General features: G+C 45.6%; 1 protein-coding gene across 1 annotated transcript in view; it reads right to left on the reverse strand.

Annotated features, from left to right (window-relative positions):
• Positions 1–18,111, reverse strand: part of CIB2 (calcium and integrin binding family member 2) — a 145,161-nt gene that overhangs the window by 125,871 nt on the left and 1,179 nt on the right. The gene's annotated exons all lie outside the window — the stretch shown is intronic.

Raw genomic sequence — 18,111 nt, forward strand, 5'->3', positions numbered from 1 at the left:
GCCCTTCATACGTCCAGGGAATGCAAACGTTGATCCTGGCGAGTGGCATGTGGTTTGGGATAAAAGACCGGGAGAAATATATCCTGGTTGATATGAAAAGGAGAAACCACCTTAGGGAGAAATGCAGGATGTGGACGAAGCTGCACTTTATCCTTATGAAAAACTGTGTAAGGGGGCTCAGATGTAAGCGCCCTGAGTTCAGAAACGCGCCTTGCTGAGGTGATGGCTACGAGGAAGGCTGTCTTCCATGATAGGTACAGAAGTGAACAGGTGGCCAGTGGCTCGAATGGAGGACCTGTGAGCTTGGAGAGAACCAGGTTGAGGTCCCACGTCGGGACGGGCTGACGTTGTTGTGGGTACATCCGGTCTAAGCCCTTGAGGAATCTAACGACCATCGGGTTAGAGAATACCGAGGACGCGAGTTCCCCTGGGTGAAAAGCCGATATAGCGGCCAGGTGAACTCTAATTGAAGATATCGCCAACCCCTGCTGTTTTAGGGAGAGGAGATATTCCAAAATGAGAGGAATGGGTGCCTGCAACGGGGACGTGGCTCGTTGTTCGCACCAACAGGAGAACCGCTTCCACTTGGCCAGGTACGTGGTGCGTGTTGAGGGCTTCCTACTGCTCAGCAGAATCTGTTGGACAGAGTGCGAGCATTGCTGCTCTGCCTGGGTGAACCATGGAGCAGCCACGCTGTGAGGTGGAGTGATTGCAGGTCGGGGTGACGCAGCCGGCCGTGGTCCTGAGAGATGAGATCCGGACATAATGGAAGCGGGATCGGTGTCTGAACCGAGAGTTCCAACAGTGTGGTGTACCAATGTTGTCTCGGCCACGCTGGAGCGATCAGAATTACCTGTGCCTGGTCTCTGCGCAATTTGAGCAGTACCTTGTGGACCAGAGGAAACGGAGGGAAGGCATAAAACAGGTGGTCTTTCCAGGGAAGGAGAAACGCATCCGAGAGGGAGCCCGGAGCTCGACCTTGTAGGGAGCAGAACACATGGCACTTCCTGTTGTCTCGAGATGCAAACAGGTCTATCTGGGGAAACCCCCACTTCTGGAAGATGGAATGTATGATGTCCGGACGGATAGACCACTCGTGCGTCTGGAAGGACCTGCTGAGTCGGTCCACTAGAGTGTTCTGGACTCCAGGGAGGAACGATGCCGTGAGATGGATTGAGTGGGCGATGCAGAAGTCCCACAGGCGAATGGCCTCTTGGCATAGAATTGACGAACGTGCTCCTCCTTGCTTGTTGATGTAAAACATGGCCGTGGTGTTGTCGATGAGAACTAACACACAACGGCCACGTAGGAGATTGAGAAATGCTTGGCACGCCAGTCGTACCGCCATCAGTTCCCGAACATTGATATGCAGGGCTAACTGGGGTGCAGTCCACAGGCCCTGGGTATGGTGTTCGTTGAGATGGGCGCCCCAACCCAGAGATGAAGCGTCTGTAACCAGGTGCAGAGAGGGTTGTGGGGTGTGAAAAGGCATCCCCTCGCAGACCACATTGTGATCTAGCCACCAGGTGAGGGAGGTCAGGACCGAGTTCGGGACCGTGACCACCATGTTCAGGCTGTCCCGATGTGGGCGGTATATTGATGACACCCAGGTTTGAAGTGGGCGAAGCCGAAGTCTGGCATGCCTGGTTACGTACGTGCAGGAAGCCATGTGACCCAGCAGGGTGAGGCACGACCTCACCGTGGTAGTTGGGAAGGCCTTGAGCCCTTGAATGAGGTTCTTGATGGTGCCAAAGCGGTTGTCTGGCAGGATGGCTTGTGCACGTCTGGAGTCTAGAACTGCGCCGATGAATTCTATTCTCTGGGTAGGTTCTAGAGTGGATTTGTCCTTGTTGAGTAGGATGCCCAACTCGTTGAATGTGTGCAGTATTATGTGGACGTGAGCTTGAACTTGCTCCTTGGTGCGACCGCGTACCAGCCAGTCGTCTAGGTACGGGAACACCTGTATCCCTTGTCGACGAAGGTACGCTGCCACAACAGCCATACATTTCGTGAACACTCTTGGGGCCGAGGATAGGCCGAAGGGAAGGACTGCAAATTGGTAGTGCACCGTGTTTACCACGAATCGGAGGAAGCGTCTGTGAGGTGGGTAAATTGTGATGTGAAAGTATGCGTCTTTCATGTCGAGGGCGGCAAACCAGTCTCCAGGATCGAGGGAAGGGATAATGGCCCCCAAAGAGACCATGCGGAACTTCAACTTTACTACGAATTTGTTGAGTCCGCGCAAGTCCAAGATGGGCCGCAGACCTCCTTTGGACTTGGGGATCAGGAAGTAACGGGAATAAAATCCCCTGCCCCTTAACTCTATCGGAACCTCCTCTATGGCCCCCAGGGCCAGGAGCGTAGAAACCTCCTGTATAAGAAGTTGCTCGTGAGAAGGGTCCCTGAAGAGGGACGGGGAAGGGGGGTGGGAGGGGGGGATAGAAGAAAACTGGATAGCGTATCCCCTCTCCACCGTGCGGAGGACCCAACGGTCCGAAGTTATAAGGGACCAAGCACGGTGGAAGTGGGAGAGGCGATCCCGGAAGGAGGGGGCTGGATCCTGGGGGATGACTGGGGCGCCGTCCTCGACCGCACCTTCAAAAGTTCTGCCTGGGGCCTGAAGGTGGTCTAGGTGGCCCCTGGTTCTGGCCTGGTTGAGGGCCGGACCACCTTCTCCTACCACCTCGCCCTCGCCTCCGGGCCGAGTCCTGTCTCTGACGAGGCGGGGGGGGGTAGAAGCGCTGAGGCTGTGGCCTAAATGGTCTGCGCTGAGGGCCCGCAACATGCATCACCAGGGAGCGCATGATTGTTCTCGAGTCCTTGAGGCTCTGCAGGCGAGAGTCCGTCTTGTCCGAGAACAATCCATGTCCCTCAAAGGGCAGATCCTGTAGGGTTTGCTGCAGCACAGGAGGCAAATCCGAAACCTGAAGCCAGGAGATCCTCCGCATAGCGATACCCGAAGCCAGGGTCCTCGCAGCCGAGTCCGCTATGTCCAAGGAGGCCTGCAAGGAGGTCCGAGCCACCTTCTTACCCTCCTCTACCATGGCTCCAAACTCCTCCCTGGACTCTTGGGGAACCAACTCCTTAAACTTCCCCATAGAGTTCCAGGAGTTAAAGTTGTAGCGGCTCAGGAGCGCCTGCTGGTTCGCCGCTCTAAGTTGCAGCCCTCCGGCTGAGTAGACTTTACGGCCAAACAAATCAAGTCGCTTAGCCTCCTTTGATTTAGGCGCTGCAGCCTGCTGACCGTGGCGCTCTCTTGCGTTCACTGATGCCACCACCAGTGAACACGGTTGGGGGTGGGTATACAAGTACCCGTAGTCTTTAGACGGGACAAAGTATTTCCTTTCCACCCCTCTCGCTGTGGGTGGGATAGAGGCAGGAGTTTGCCATATCGTATCTGCATTGGCCTGTATCGTGCGGATCAGGGGTAACGCCACCCTCGATGGGGCATCCGCTCCGAGGATGTTCACGATAGGGTCCTGCACCTCCACTATCTCCTCCGCCTGCAGGTCCATATTACGGGCCATCCTACGCAGGAGATCCTGGTGAGCCCGAAGATCTATCGGAGGAGGACCTGTACATGATGTGCCCGCCACTGCCTCATCCGGAGAGGAAGAGGAAGATGCCTCCGGTGGTACAGGATCCAAGGGAGGGTCCTGGTCCCCCTGCTCCTGGGCCGGAGCATCACCTGTGCTTGGGTCCATGGCGTCGGGTGGCGTGGACACGGAAGCCTCCATGCCCCCTGGCGGAGGCCGAGAGATGGTAGACTCCGGGGCCCTTCTAACGGAGTGACCCGAGCGAGAGGTCGAGGGTATTGGAGCCCCTTGCTCCTGGTGGTACGCCCACGGGGTCCAAAACGACCAGTGAGATGGGCCATGAGAATGGTCCTCAGTCATCTCCTGCCAATGGCCCAAGTCCCGTTCCTCGGCTTGCCCTTGAGGGGGGTATGCCGATCTCGACAGGTCTTCGGAGGAGCGAGACACCGATCTTGATGGCCATGGCGGTGCCGAGAGAGACGGAACGATTCCCGTGAGCTGCGGTGCCGCACGGTGCCGGTCCGGAGATGATCTATCTCTACGCGGTGCCGGCGAACGGTGCCGGGACCGCGATCGGTGCCGAGACCGCGATCGGTGCCGATGATCTCGTCGGTGCCGGGAGCCGGATCTGGACCTCGATGAGGACCTGGAGTATGCCCGGTGCCGGGAGCGGCCTCTCGACGTCGAGCGTCGACCGTGGCGGTGCCGAGAACTACGTCTCGACGTTGATCGGTGCCGACGATCATAGCGGTGCCGAGACGTAGAGCGGTGCCGTGACGAAGATCTTGGCCGCGAGTACGACCGGTGCCGAGGTGATATTCGGTGCCGGGACTGCGAGCGGCATGGGGACCTGCTTCGGGACCTGGACCGGTGCCGAGGTTCCAGCCCTTGCGATGGAGGGCGCATCAAGGCAGGTTTCCCCCTCGACTGGACCGGGCGAGTCAACGGTGCCGTCGGTGCCGGTGGTTGAGGCGGTGCCGGCTCCGTGAGAGCTATCAAGTCTCTCGCCGCCGTGAAGGTCTCTGGAGTCGACGGGAGTTGTATCACCGCCGGTCTCGGTGGAGACGCTATCTGCACCGGACTCAACGGCCTCGGCGCCGGAGTCGACAGTGCTGGAGGCACCTGTTTCCGGTGCTCCACCGGCGGACTCGGCTCTATCCCCGGCACTGGGGGAGCCGGCGTCTTCAGCACGGAGGCCCCCGTCTTATGGGCTTTTTTATGCCCCGGGGATAATGACCGGCGTCGAGGCACTTGTTGCGGTGCCGACGAGGTCCGGTGCCGGGGCGGCTTGTCCGACACCACTCGCGTGGTCGGCATGGCCGGTGCTGCCGGGGCACTGCGCACCGAGGCGCTAGGTGCTGGGGCTTGGCTTGTAGAGGGAGTGTCCGGACTAAGTGCCGCCTCCATCAAGAGTTGCCGGAGCCGAAAGTCCCGCTCTTTCTTGGTCCTTGGTCTGAAGGCCTTACAGATCTTGCACTTATCTGTTTGATGGGACTCTCCCAGGCACTTCAGACAGGAGTCGTGCGGGTCGCTCGTGGGCATAGGCTTAGCGCAGGAGGCGCACTGCTTGAAGCCGGGAGCGTTGGGCATGAGCCCGGGCCCGCGGCCGGGGGAGAAAGGGGGAGACGACCCCCTTAATCCCCTGGACTACTATAACAACTAGAACAACTTTAAAAACGATTTAACTATTTAACTATAAACACTAGAACTATAACTATAACTACAACTGCGAATAACTAACTAAGCTAGGGAGAGTGGAGGACAGCTATGCCGCGCTCCACAGTTCCAACGACCGTCAGGGGCGGTAAGAAGGAACTGAGGGGGCGCCGGGTCGGCTGGGGTATATATTCAGCGCCATGGAGGCGCCACTCTAGGGGGCTCCACAGCCGACCCGACGGTGTTGCTAGGGTAGAAAATCTTCCGACGATCGTGCACGCGGCGCGCGCACACCTAATGGAATGGATATGAGCAAGCACTCGAAGAAGAACAGGAAGAAATTCAATACGGACAAATACAAAGTACCCCACTTAGGAAGGATCAATTGCACACATTCAAAATGGAAAATGACTGCCTAGGAAGGAGTATTGCAGAAAGGGATCTGAGAGTTATAGTGGATCACAAGCTAAATGAGAGTCAACAGTGTAACACTGTTGCAAAAAAAGTGAACATAATTCTGGAATGTATTAGCAGGAGTGTTGTAAGCAAGACACAAGAAGTAAGTCTTCCACTTTTCTCAGCTGGAATATTGTGTCCAGTTCTGGGCACCATATTTCAGGAAAGATGTAGACAAATTGGAGAAAGTCCAGAGAAGAGCAACAAAAATGATTAAAGGTCTAAAAAACATGACCAGTGAGGAAAGGTTAAAAAACCAGTATGTTTAGTTTTGAGAAAGGAAGACTGAGGCAGAACTTGATAACAGTCTTCAAATATGTTAAGGGCTGTTATAAAGAGGATGATGATCAATTGTTCTCCATGTCCACTGAAAGTAGGACAGGAAGTAATGGGCTTAATCTGTAGCAAGGGAGATTTAGGTTAGATAACAGGAAAAACTTTGTAACCAGAGGTTAAACTCTGGAACAGGCTTCCAAGGGAGGCTGTGGAATCTCCACCTTTGGAAGTTTTTAAAAACAGCTTGGACAAACACTTGTCAGGGATGCTCTAGGTTTACTTGGTACTATCACATCACAGGGGGCTGAACTTGATGACTTCTTGAGATCCCTTTCTATATTTCTGATTCTATGATCAAGGGCTTTTTAGCTGGGAAAAGGAACTGGTCAAGGCTGCTTTATCTCGTCTGCTATCTACAGTGGTTTATTATTTCTTGATTTTTAAATAGCACATTTTGTAATTTTCATAGTGCTCTATGGAATGACAGATTAAGTATTGGTACATACATAGATCACTTTATCCACTAAAGAAATGCATCCATCTCTAAGCTGTAACATAGCAGCTTTCATACTATCAGCAACACTGACACAGCAGCCTTAAAGACAGCAGGTGAAGAAGACCACTGCATCTAGTTAAAGCAAAGGAATTTTTGCCAGAACACAGGCAGAATGTAACAACCCAGGTTGGCATTTGTTCAGGACACTAGGTCTTATATGCAAGTGTTACAAAAAGTGCAATGGGATCCAATGGCCAAGACCTTGCTTGGATGTACAGTTCAGAAGACAGCAGCCATTAGCAGCAAAAGGCCACCTTGGAGGGATTTATTTTTCTTAGGGTTTTCTGTAGCCCCATCACCATTGTAATTATGTTCTTTGGGATACTGGTCCAATCTGGGCTCAGCAAGAAGAGTGCAACCCATTGAATCAACAACATCACTTTCTGAAGAACTTTGGTGGGTTCCCATTTATATACTAAATAGCCTGATCCTTCTTAGCCTGTAAGATCTAATAAGACAGCAACCTGAGACATTATGACTATGCCTAATTAGGGGCTTACCCCTTAAAATAAAACAATGTCTCCACGATTAATAATGGAACAAATTGACACAAATTGGAATGTCCATTATGAAAAATGTATATATTTGTAGCCAAGCTGGTTATTTGCTGCAATCATATGAGATATATATAATTATAGTTATAGTTATTTGCTGCAATATATCCAGCAAATCCTAGCCCTTTTTGAAGAGCAGGTTTTGATTTTTACCAATTTGTTCTCATACAGATCATGTGCTGCTTTTGCACTGCAAGTTTAAAATCTTAATTACCAGAATTTCATGATTTCGGTGTTGGTTCCTTTGAGGTTACAAAGATATAAGCTATAACTACAGTCTTTGGGTCAGTAGGTACAGGAGCCAATGATGGCCATTTAAGGTGGGACTAAGGTCCCAGTCCAGCAGATATTTATGCATATGCTTAACTTAGTATAAATTGTCTTATTGACTGTAGAGGGACTATACTCACATGCTTAAAACTAAAGAATGTTTTAAAGCTATCCTAAATACATGAGATCCTATACCACTGAAATGGATGGGAGTTTGCTATTGATTTCAGTGGCAGCAGGGTAGCTAGCTTTGAGATGGCTTGTATTAGATAGCAATCCTCAAACAAGACATGTATTTCAAGCTGTCTGCCTATGCAGAAGATCAGACTAGATTTAAAGGGCCAATTCCATCCCCTGTGCAACTACAAGGAAGTAACTGGAATTACACCAGGGACAGACTGGACCCAGTGTCTTTTAATCTTGTGATTATTTGGGCTGAAAGGATTATTATAGTTAAAATAGTGGCGTCCTCATTTGCTCACTTCTTACCTGCCTTAATATTCCTGATTCATGTTTTTAAAAGCTTAGTACAATTAGCAGCTACAGTAAACATTATCATCAGGAGGAGGAAACCACAGGAGACATTTACTGCTCCAATTCCTCCCCGGTATAGGGGCAAATGACTGATAAATGATCTAGGAGTCTACTGAGGACTTCGCAGCCAGAACATGGAAATAAGATGTGAGGTGTTCTATTTGTCTGTGGGTTTAAGGAGAGAAAGAACCTAATCCTGCTCCCCTTGAGGTCAACCACCGTGCTTGCCTTTGACTCCAGTGGGATCAGCATAACGTTATAATGGAAGTTTGAGAATCCTAGCAAAAAAACAATGCCATGGATTCTCATTCTCCATTGTGCTGAATAGTGTGCATATAATCCTCTGGTCAGTGTGTTACCTGTCCCCCTCTGTGCCCAGTGCACCTTAGAGGGTGTGTCATGTAACACACACTGACCAGTGGGTTACCTATGGCATTCAAATACAGTGCACCAGAACAGGTAGCAAAAGGTCACACAGAGGTTTTTTGTCATAGACAGGTTCCCTTAGCGGTAGCTCTTTAGCTCAAGCTGTAGCAACTCATCCTTTTAGCTCCAGAGGTCACTGGCTGAAATCCCTGATGCATCAGTCAAGATAGTAGCAGGCATGTAAGGGGGGGCTTGTCCAGTATTTGAACTGCTCTGGACCTCAGGTGCTTGGGAAAAGCTTCCTCAGACATGAGTAAGTATGGAGCTCACTGGTCAGTGTGGTTTAGGTATCATATCCCCTGTTGATTATTCAGAGAGAGGGAAGGGTTATATATACAGAGCAGCTTCCTAGTCCACACAACAGGCATAGTCCTATCTGCTACTGTACCGCACTTAAGGCTTGTGTATATGACACGTGATACAGACCCTTTGGAGCCCTCGTGTACTCCCATTCCAGTTTCCATAATAAAGTAAAATATTAGCATAGAAGCTGGGATAAAAGGACTCCAAGGGAAGCTAGGCCCCAGCGGAATTCCCTGCAAACCCAAAGAAACTTGGTAGACAACACCTGTTACAGTGCACTGTAACAAAGGGCTTCTAAAGGGATGGCAGGCTCTAAGGAACGGGCCTAACTCTCTGTATTTTTGCAGGAAGTTTAAGGAGACCTGCTAATCAAATTTCTCACTCTAGGTTGCTTTGTTTGAGAAGCCAGTCTAGAGGTATGCTTTGTTTGAGCTTATCTCAGTCTAATAAATGAGGCATTTCAGTGTGGTATAGCAGTGTACACATGGGTGATTACTGTGCAGTAAGCTGGTGCGCTCTAGATTCATACCCTGGCTTCTGTGTAGTAACTTGCCATGTCAACAAGACCTAAGTCAATGCCACCGGACTCATTGAGGCAGGGCCTAAAAGAATGTCAATAAATTTTAGAAACATATCTTGACTTTCTAGGACTATTCACAATGAATAGTAAACCCTTAATGTTGCCAGTGCACTGATTTGGAAAAAGGGATATGAACTTGTCTTCTAAGGGTGCAAAGAATGTGGTCCTTGAATCAAGTACACAGCTGGCAAAAGGGGTGCAATTCTACTGACTTCAATGCAGTTGCCCCACATACAGCAGGCCTGAATTTGGTCCTTAGGTGAAGGATGTTCCAAAAATTCTCTGCCTTCAAATGAAATGCATCCTGGGGTTAATTCATGAAAGTTAGAGAAATTGTATCTCTGGGGCTTCTTTCCACAGTTTGAAGAGTCTCTTCATGTATGCAATAATAAATAAATAATAATAATATGTAGATAATTATTTAAACAAAAGAACACACAAACCACAGAAGCGGTGAAGTCCTATTGTAGTAGCCATCTCTTCTCAAGTATCCTATTCTATAACACGGCCAATTGTTTCATCATTGCATAGTTATCTTGCTACATTAACTGGGTAGGTTTTACAGACTTTGGCATAAGGTACAAACTTATCACTCCCTCTGTCTGTATGTACCTAAGAGTGCTTTAACTGGTCATTTGGACTATTATGCAACATTTATCTCTGTTTGTAATATGAGATACTACATGAAATCAACACACTTTTATGTACATAAGGCTGAGGCCGTACAGTATTATCAATACATGTCTTTAATCACACACTTTATTTCAGTTTAGTATCTTTAAAATATTTGCCAAGTAAATTGCCTTTAAACTGTCTAGCAAGGTAAAGTTTATCAACTACAATCAAACTTGGAAAGTGCCATCAGCAAACACAACTGAAAAGAATAGTACATAGAATAATCAACTTACTAACATTTATACTGCAGAGCATAGAGCATTAGACATCTGTTTTAAAAGTTTCACTCATTTATTCAGGGAGCAGAAAATATACTACTTGTCTACACACATACCGTGAATAGCAGATAACTAAAGTTAAGAGCAAGTAATGAATGTTCTTTGATCGTACAGTGCCTACCACAATGGAGTCCCGCACCATGATCAGTGGTCCTAGATGCTACCACAATATAATTAATAAATAATAGTAAAATAATTTAAGCAAGCAGTTACAAATAACCTAGAATTTGAAAATTATTCATCAAAACTATTCAGTAAATACTAACAAATTCTGATGACAGTTGCAAAAGCTGTTTGTGATTGATTTGCAAATCCAACAAACTCTGGCAAACCTCGACACTATTCAGTCTCACTCAGAGTGGGGTATGATGTGTTACATTATAGTAGGTCTTTTAACAGCCTGTATCTCTTATAAGACAATGCCATGCTGGGGTGCACTGGCTTGTGGGTACTGGAGGGAACACACTAAGCAGTGCCTTTTGCTACACCTTTAGAAAAGGCGTAGCCATTCACAATTTGAGTTAATTACATATTGCATCATGCACCCCTAGCTAGTGCTAAAACTTAAGGTTCTTTTTCATAGTCTAAGGCTTTGTCTTCACTAGGGAAAAAAAGATGTTTTTAAATTGAACTAGCTAATGTGGTAAAATCCTAGCAAGGACAAGACAGTTTGTGGTTTCCACACAAGTAAGCAGGTCAACCATAGACTCCCTCATAGTCTTTATAACTTGATATACTACTAACTTGTCTAAACAAACTGCCTTGTCTTCAATGAGATTTTGGCATGTGTTAGCTAATTCAAGGTAAGTTCACATCTTTGTTCCTAATGAAAATGCACCCTTCAGCTTTAACTCCTTAACAATCACATGCATAGTTTAACCTGGTCCCTTCTATGACACTATATCAGGGGTCGGCAACGTTCAGCACCCTGGCGGGCAGGGCCAGTTTTATTTACCTGCTGACGCGGCAGGTTCGGCCGATCGCGGCCCCCACTAACTGCGGTTCACCATCCCGGGCCAATGGGGGCGGCGAGAAGTGGCGCGGGTGAGCGATGTGCTGGCCGCGGCTTCTCACCGCCCCCATTGGCCCGGCCGGCGAACCGCGGCCAGTGGGAGCCGCGATCGGCTGAACCTGTCGCGTCAGCAGGTAAATAAAACTGGCCCGGCCTGCCAGGGTGCTTACCCTGGCGAGCTGCGTGCCGAACGTTGCCGACCCCTGTACTATAGTAACATAAATTTGCAGGAAAATTGCAGGTTACAACAGCTGCTTTTCTGTCTTCAATTATGCTGATGTCTTCTCAGTTTTCTCACAAGCTTAGTTTTATCATGCAATTTTCCCTGACAAACATATCAAAGAAAAAACCAGGAGAAGGAAAAATAGGGCTTCCTTTTCATGGTAAGAGATACTATCAGATACCGTGATTGGACAAAGTCTCTTTCTCTCTCTCCTGGCAACAGAAATCAGTAGAAGTGTCAGAGGAACAGACAAAGTCAAATCCAGGTGCATCTAAGCTATGTTGTTAAATGTGAAAACATCAGAACCTGAGGTACAATACGATATAGGGCCATTAGACCCACTATTCCATGAATTTCTCTCCCCTCCTTCTCTTCCTTGCAGAATTAGCTCTTTCATGTAAGGTTTCACCCTGCTGACAAATTCTGTTGGGTGGCCCCGCAAAAGAACAGTTTTGATTTAGAGAGACTTTTTGTATATTTATCCTGTCCCTACTTTACCACAGGAGAAACAGATCACAGACAAGTTTGATATTCTTAGATAGACACATGGCATTGGGGGTGATAACATGAAACATTACATTTCAGCTAGGGATGACTGTCCATCGACTCACTGTCCACTAGCACAATTTATAGGGCACCTAGAAGCCCTGAAATATATACAGTACAGTCTGATAATGATTACTGGATTTAAGAACTAAATTACACTTCTCATACTATAAAGCAGGGGTTCTCAAACTTCATTGCACCGCGACTCCCTTCTGACAACAAAAATTACTACACGACCCTAGGAGGGGGGGACTGAAGCCTGAGCTCACCCTAGCTCCCTCCACCTTGGTGGGAGAGGGGCAAAGCCAAAGCCCCACTGCCCCGGCGGAGCGTCCAAAGCTGAAGCCCTTGGGCTTCGGCCCCAGGCAGTGGGACTCGGGCTTCAGCCCTGAGCCGCAGAAAGTCTAAGCCAGCCTTGGTGACCCCATTAAAACGGGGTTGTGACCCACTTTGGGGTCCCGACCCAGTTTGAGAACTGTTGCTAGTAAGAATGCATAAACAAGAAACTTCTGTGGAGACAAAACAAGATCTAGTGGATGCACTGAAGAAAAACAGTGTTATCTCTTTTTTAAAAAGCTGAAAAGGAGTAGATGTTATTTTACTATGTATTTGTGCACAGTAAGGAGAAGGAATAAAAGGACAGAGAGGAGTGAGCTTTGTCTAGTGGTTACAATAAGACTGGAGTGGAGGCGGGGACTCCCAAGGCCCTATTCTTCTATTACAGCATCCACTCCAATCTTACTAAAGTCATACTGACTTACTGAAGTCAATGGGAGCTACTTGTATCCTGTGGCAGGGGAGAATAGGGTCCTTAGGTTCTATTCCTGTCTGTGTGACATTGGGGAAATTTAGTTAACCTCTTTAGGCCTTAGTTTACCTAGCTGTCTCTTCTCTGTGCTTCTATTTGCCTAGCAGTAATTTGGGGATAATAATGTTCATCTCCCACAAACAGCTGTTGTGAGGCTTAATTCGTTAAAGTTTATGAAGTGCTTGGGAGTGTCTCAGAAGGTGCTACAGAACAGCAAAGCATTATTATTATTGTACAATGAATTATACATCAAAGTTTGCTTGCGTTTATTAAATTATATCATACAGTAGTTTTAGAAATGGGGTGTGCACAATCAGAAGCATTATTATCAAGGGTCTTTCAGTCTTCTAGGATTTAGGTAGCAAAGCAGACTTTTATGACTGCATCACAGAGTTGGGGAGCGATTTCCTTGGAACAAACTGAAAGAAAGGACAGTAAAATTTGTAAGTGAGCAGAAACAGAGGATAAATGAAACAAGTATCTTCCCAGGAACCATTTAAAATGAGATGCAGAGATACACTTATGCTGCAAATGGCGCACAAAAAACAGGCTTTAAACACACATGATCCCAGAATACAAACTCAAAAATATGTAAAAGAAATGTTAAAATATCAAGGAATGCTTCACAGAACTGAATCCTGGTTAAAGGTACAGAAGGAGAAAAAAATCTTGCACTGACACTGTCTTTTGGTTTTGAAAATCCTTGGGATATAGTCCTTATATAGCTATCGTAAATAACTGATGAATGAGACTATGAAAGGTTCTACCATAAGCAATGCAAAAATCATCACTTCTAAAACAAAGACATAAGATAACTGACTGAATCCACAAAAGAAACTGAAGAGAATAAGCAGCTTCTCACTCTGCCCTATGTTGATTCAGGAAACAGCCATACATGCTTCTCCCACACTGCCATTACAATGTGCTTCAACATTGATTGGAGAAACCATGTCTAAGGGTGAAATTCAAGCTCCATGACCATTCAGATATTTGACCTTTCTAATGATAGGGCTACCAAAGGTTAAAATTGTGATGGCTATATCTGAAATGTGGAGACCTTTCCACTGGAAATTGGACTGCAACCTTCAAATTCATTTCACACAGGTAGGGTGCTTACCAAACAGCCATCACATGAGAACAACTTTCAGTGACTACTGATCTAGACTGCATTTAAACCAGTGACCTGGAGGAGAAAGACCCAGTTTCATTACCAATCCCCTGAGATCTGCTTAAATCAAAAAGAAGCCACATTTCAGAAGTTGAATCCCAGAAAACTTTCCTGAATTATGTAAAAATGTTTTACCACTGTAGTGCTTAACATACCTATATAAGGAGATCCAGGTCTCCCACTCCCCACCAATGATACAAAAGTAATGAAACTTTATTTTGCTATTGGATCATTGGTAAATTGTGTGGCTGTAAGATTTCTGTGATAGTTTTTCCCTTTTTATTATTAATAATTATTTATGTAAAAACCCCTCAGTTTTCACATAACATTAGATATGGCAAATTGACATTGTGATTTAAATTTAGAAATTCATTGAAAGTAAACAGCACAAGAATTTTATAGGAATAGCATGATGCCTCTTTACATGTACTAGGGAACAGGGCAAAAAAGGTCTTAATTCACCAAAATCAGGGTGTGACATTCCCCAGGGTGCAATCTGAACTGCTGGACTGCTGTGTCCACTGAGCTCTCCAACCTGTGATGCCTTTTACACTGCTCTGCTGGTGAACAGCAACCCCTGCTCACACACAGCCACTAGCAAGTGAAATCACTCCCAACTGAACACATGAATGCTATGCCCAGCCATCCATAAATTACATACAAAGTGACTCCTGCATATCCTCAGTCCCAGCCTTGTCCCCCAGAAATGTGCGCCTTGTACTGTCCAGCGCACTACTGAACAATGCAAGCTCATAATAAGTCTGTCATTTCAACAAAGGAAAATGATTATATGCACCAACTTTGTTGACTTGAATAGAGATTCCCAAACATTTCAACCAAAACAATATTACATTTTTATTTAGATATTATCTAATATTTTTATTAGATAAAACAATAAAACAAGTTTATTAGTTAGAGAAAGAGATTCTAGTGATTACAAGTGATAAGGCATAAAAGTTAGCATTGGTTACAAAAGAAATAAAAGGATAAACACGCAAACTAATTCCCAAATTTAACCATGGCTAATAGGTTTAAAGGCAAAAAAGGAGGTTTTTTTGCACTAAAAGCTTACAGGAATCTGTACTGGCTGGAAAATCTTCAGGCGAGGACCACTCCCCAAGTTCAATGATGCTTCTTTTGTCTTTCAAGCAATCTCACTGCTGTGAGAAGAGATGGAGGGGAAGAGGTGAGGATTACCTCCCACCTGAGGTGCAAATAGTCTCCCATGTACATGAGGTCTGAAGGATTTCTGAGATGTAAATTCTTTGTTATACCTTCCCTCTTTCCCCCTGGCTCCCCCAACTGGTGGATGACCAGTTAAGCAGGTAATGGCTTTCTAATACCTTGCTGGCATGCGAGTGCATCTTTGGCTCTAAGAAAATGGTTTGTGGGCGTTACCCAGAATTACAACATATTTCAGTAATAATCAGATAGCAAAATCGCATAATTTACACACATTTCAGCAGGATAATAATATTCAACAGATAATGCGTTTTCAAATATCACTTCACAATGCATACTGTGTACACAATATATCATAACTATATAAAAATGGTGAACATAGAGTACAGGGTGTCACACAAGGATGTAGCCTATCAAGAAACAGCAGCTTGTGAGGAAAAATTCAAATGTACCAAACTTCTCATATGTTGCCAGTTCCTTGTTCTGCCAGTGGGATGCTTTCCAATTATTTCAGTCAGTCTAGGATCTGACCCACAGTCTGAGTTTAAGTTAGCAGTAACCAGCTACCATAGTGAAAAAGAATATATTATGGATTCAGAACGGAAACCACTGGCCAAATATTTATTCACAATTTTAAAAATGATCATGGATTTTAAGGCCATAAGGGGCCATGATGATCATCTAGTCTGATCTCCTGCATAACAGAGGCCTTAAAATTTCACACAGTAATTCTTGCATTAAATATCTAGAAACATCTTGCTTCTCTCAGGATTCACTCTCCTGACTGGTTTCTTTGTCTGCTTCTTCCATTTTCTACAAAGGGTTTTATTTTCTTGTTGTCTTCCACATCTGGAACTGTCGCTGACCCAAACACTCTCCCTTTCCTCCTTGCAATCCTTCTGTAAAATTCACTTCTCTTGTAAAGTCTTCTTATGTTAATCTACTTGTCAATGTCTCCTTTACAAGGTTTATAAAGCACTATGTATACTTTAAGGTGCTCTATAAATAATAAATTAATGAGTGATTTAAAGTATACAAACAAAAGCTAGGCAAACTCCCACTAGGAAGATTTCAGGGTGAATCTGCTGTGGAAAATGCTTCATTGCTACAGAATGTGCTACATAGTGGGTATAAGATCCCAGGCTTCATCTTGCTTAGTGGCCATATACAGCAACTAATTTTCCAGTGTGTATGGTGCTGTGTACTCTGTATATCGGAGGACAGAATCAAGTCCTTACTGGGTGTCGCATACAAAAAAACTAATGGTTATGAAAAGAAAGTCTAGCTACATTGTTATTCTCCTTATATGGATGGAAAATATTTACTATGTAAACTCTACTGCAGTTTCAATGATTTGGAACTTCTATATTGGCCTTATATGCTAAACAGATATCAGAATAAGTAGAATGGTAGATTTTGTGCCAAGCTTTTTGGCTTTCACAGTAATTCTCATCTGGCCTAATGAAATTCACTACATTATCTTGGGCTTTGACTGCACTTAATTAAGCCTAATTCAACCATAATATTTAATGCAAAATGTAATATTATGTTTTGTCCCTAGGGCCAAACACAGTCTTGTGCAAAATATCCTTTAAAAGATTACAGATAAAGTCAATGGTTGCCCAAAGCAGACTGAATTTGTTATAATCATAAGTTCCCCAGCTTATGATGCCCTGAATGCAATGGTCATCGGAAGACACTATAGTTGTCTCTCCACTGGGATTTTTTTTTCCAGGGAAACTCCTACCACTGTTGCACAGTACTGCCATTGGCATAGCTGCACCAATGCTGGCAAACCAGCCACTGGAGCTTTTACCACCATGTTGTTTAGCCTTGCTCAGAGCAGATATGCTGTTCTACGCTAGAACTCCTGCTGCTGCTGCCATTGCAGCACTGCAAGAGTTCCCCAAGCCTGTCAACATTATAAGGCCTTCTGGCAATTCTGCTCCCAGTAAAATGCATCATGGTCAAAAAAACAATTGGATGCACACAGAAAATAATAAAATGAACATGTAAAAGCCTGTTTTGTTAGCAGGAAACTATTTGGATCCCCACTGCTGCTCTGCATCTGAGAGAAAGTAGCAACCGGCTTGCTTTCCCCATGAAGGCAGGTGAAACCATAATTATATGTTTGAAGACAGAACCCCTTCTGTGTTTTTTCTATTAATTCACACTCCCAAATAGTCCTACTTCTTGCAGGGATCAGCAAATTTAGGACAGAACTTTAAGGCTGACTCCTTAAGCACATGTAGGATGGGATGGGGGGGAAAAAAGAATTAAAGATGCTGATATAGTCTTGCCAAGCCCAAGCATTCAAAAACCATGAATCGGGCCCCAAACATATCATGAGATTGTAAAAAAATAATACATTTTAGGTTCTTTTTGTTTGCTTTCTGGTTTTTGAGCATTTAGTATGCATTCCGATGTTTTCAGACTTTTCTCTCAACCTTTGGGGCTAAATACATTTTATTTTAAATGAAGGCTGAGATTCTCACAGAGTCACATGACTCCAGGACCTTGGGGCTTTGAGAAAATAACCAAATATCATGAAGTCTTGATAAAATTCCAAGCAGCGTGAACAGTCTTTGATCAAGGACTGACTGTGCTAGGCATTGTAAGAAATGTCCCCTGGCCCAAATAGCTTACAGGTGTAAAGGGAAAGGGACCAAGTTACCTTCCCCGTTGGATCATCTGAACTGAACTGGAACCATAAACTCCCTAAACATTAAATCTCAACAAATGAGGGTCAATCCATCCTCATCATCATATCCACTCATTATACTCCACACCCGAACACAACCACTCTAGGAACTTCATACCCTCATATCTCAATGTCTGTACTTTGACCCATCAACCTTTTATTCCCAATCGGGGATATTGCAGACTATGTATTCCTCATGCCACCTGATCTTAAACCAAACTTTGCACCCTCGATAATCTGTATGTTATTCCCTGATAACCAGAAACTTCTATGCTCAATCTCTGTTCACTATTTATTTTTAACATCATCTTAATAAAAAGTTTTAAATCTGGGAGGGGGCACGGATCCTGGTCTCACCCTGGTCCTCGCAC

The sequence above is a fragment of the Malaclemys terrapin genome, chromosome 10 (genome assembly GCF_027887155.1).
Source record: "Malaclemys terrapin pileata isolate rMalTer1 chromosome 10, rMalTer1.hap1, whole genome shotgun sequence".
NCBI lineage: Eukaryota > Metazoa > Chordata > Testudines > Emydidae > Malaclemys > Malaclemys terrapin.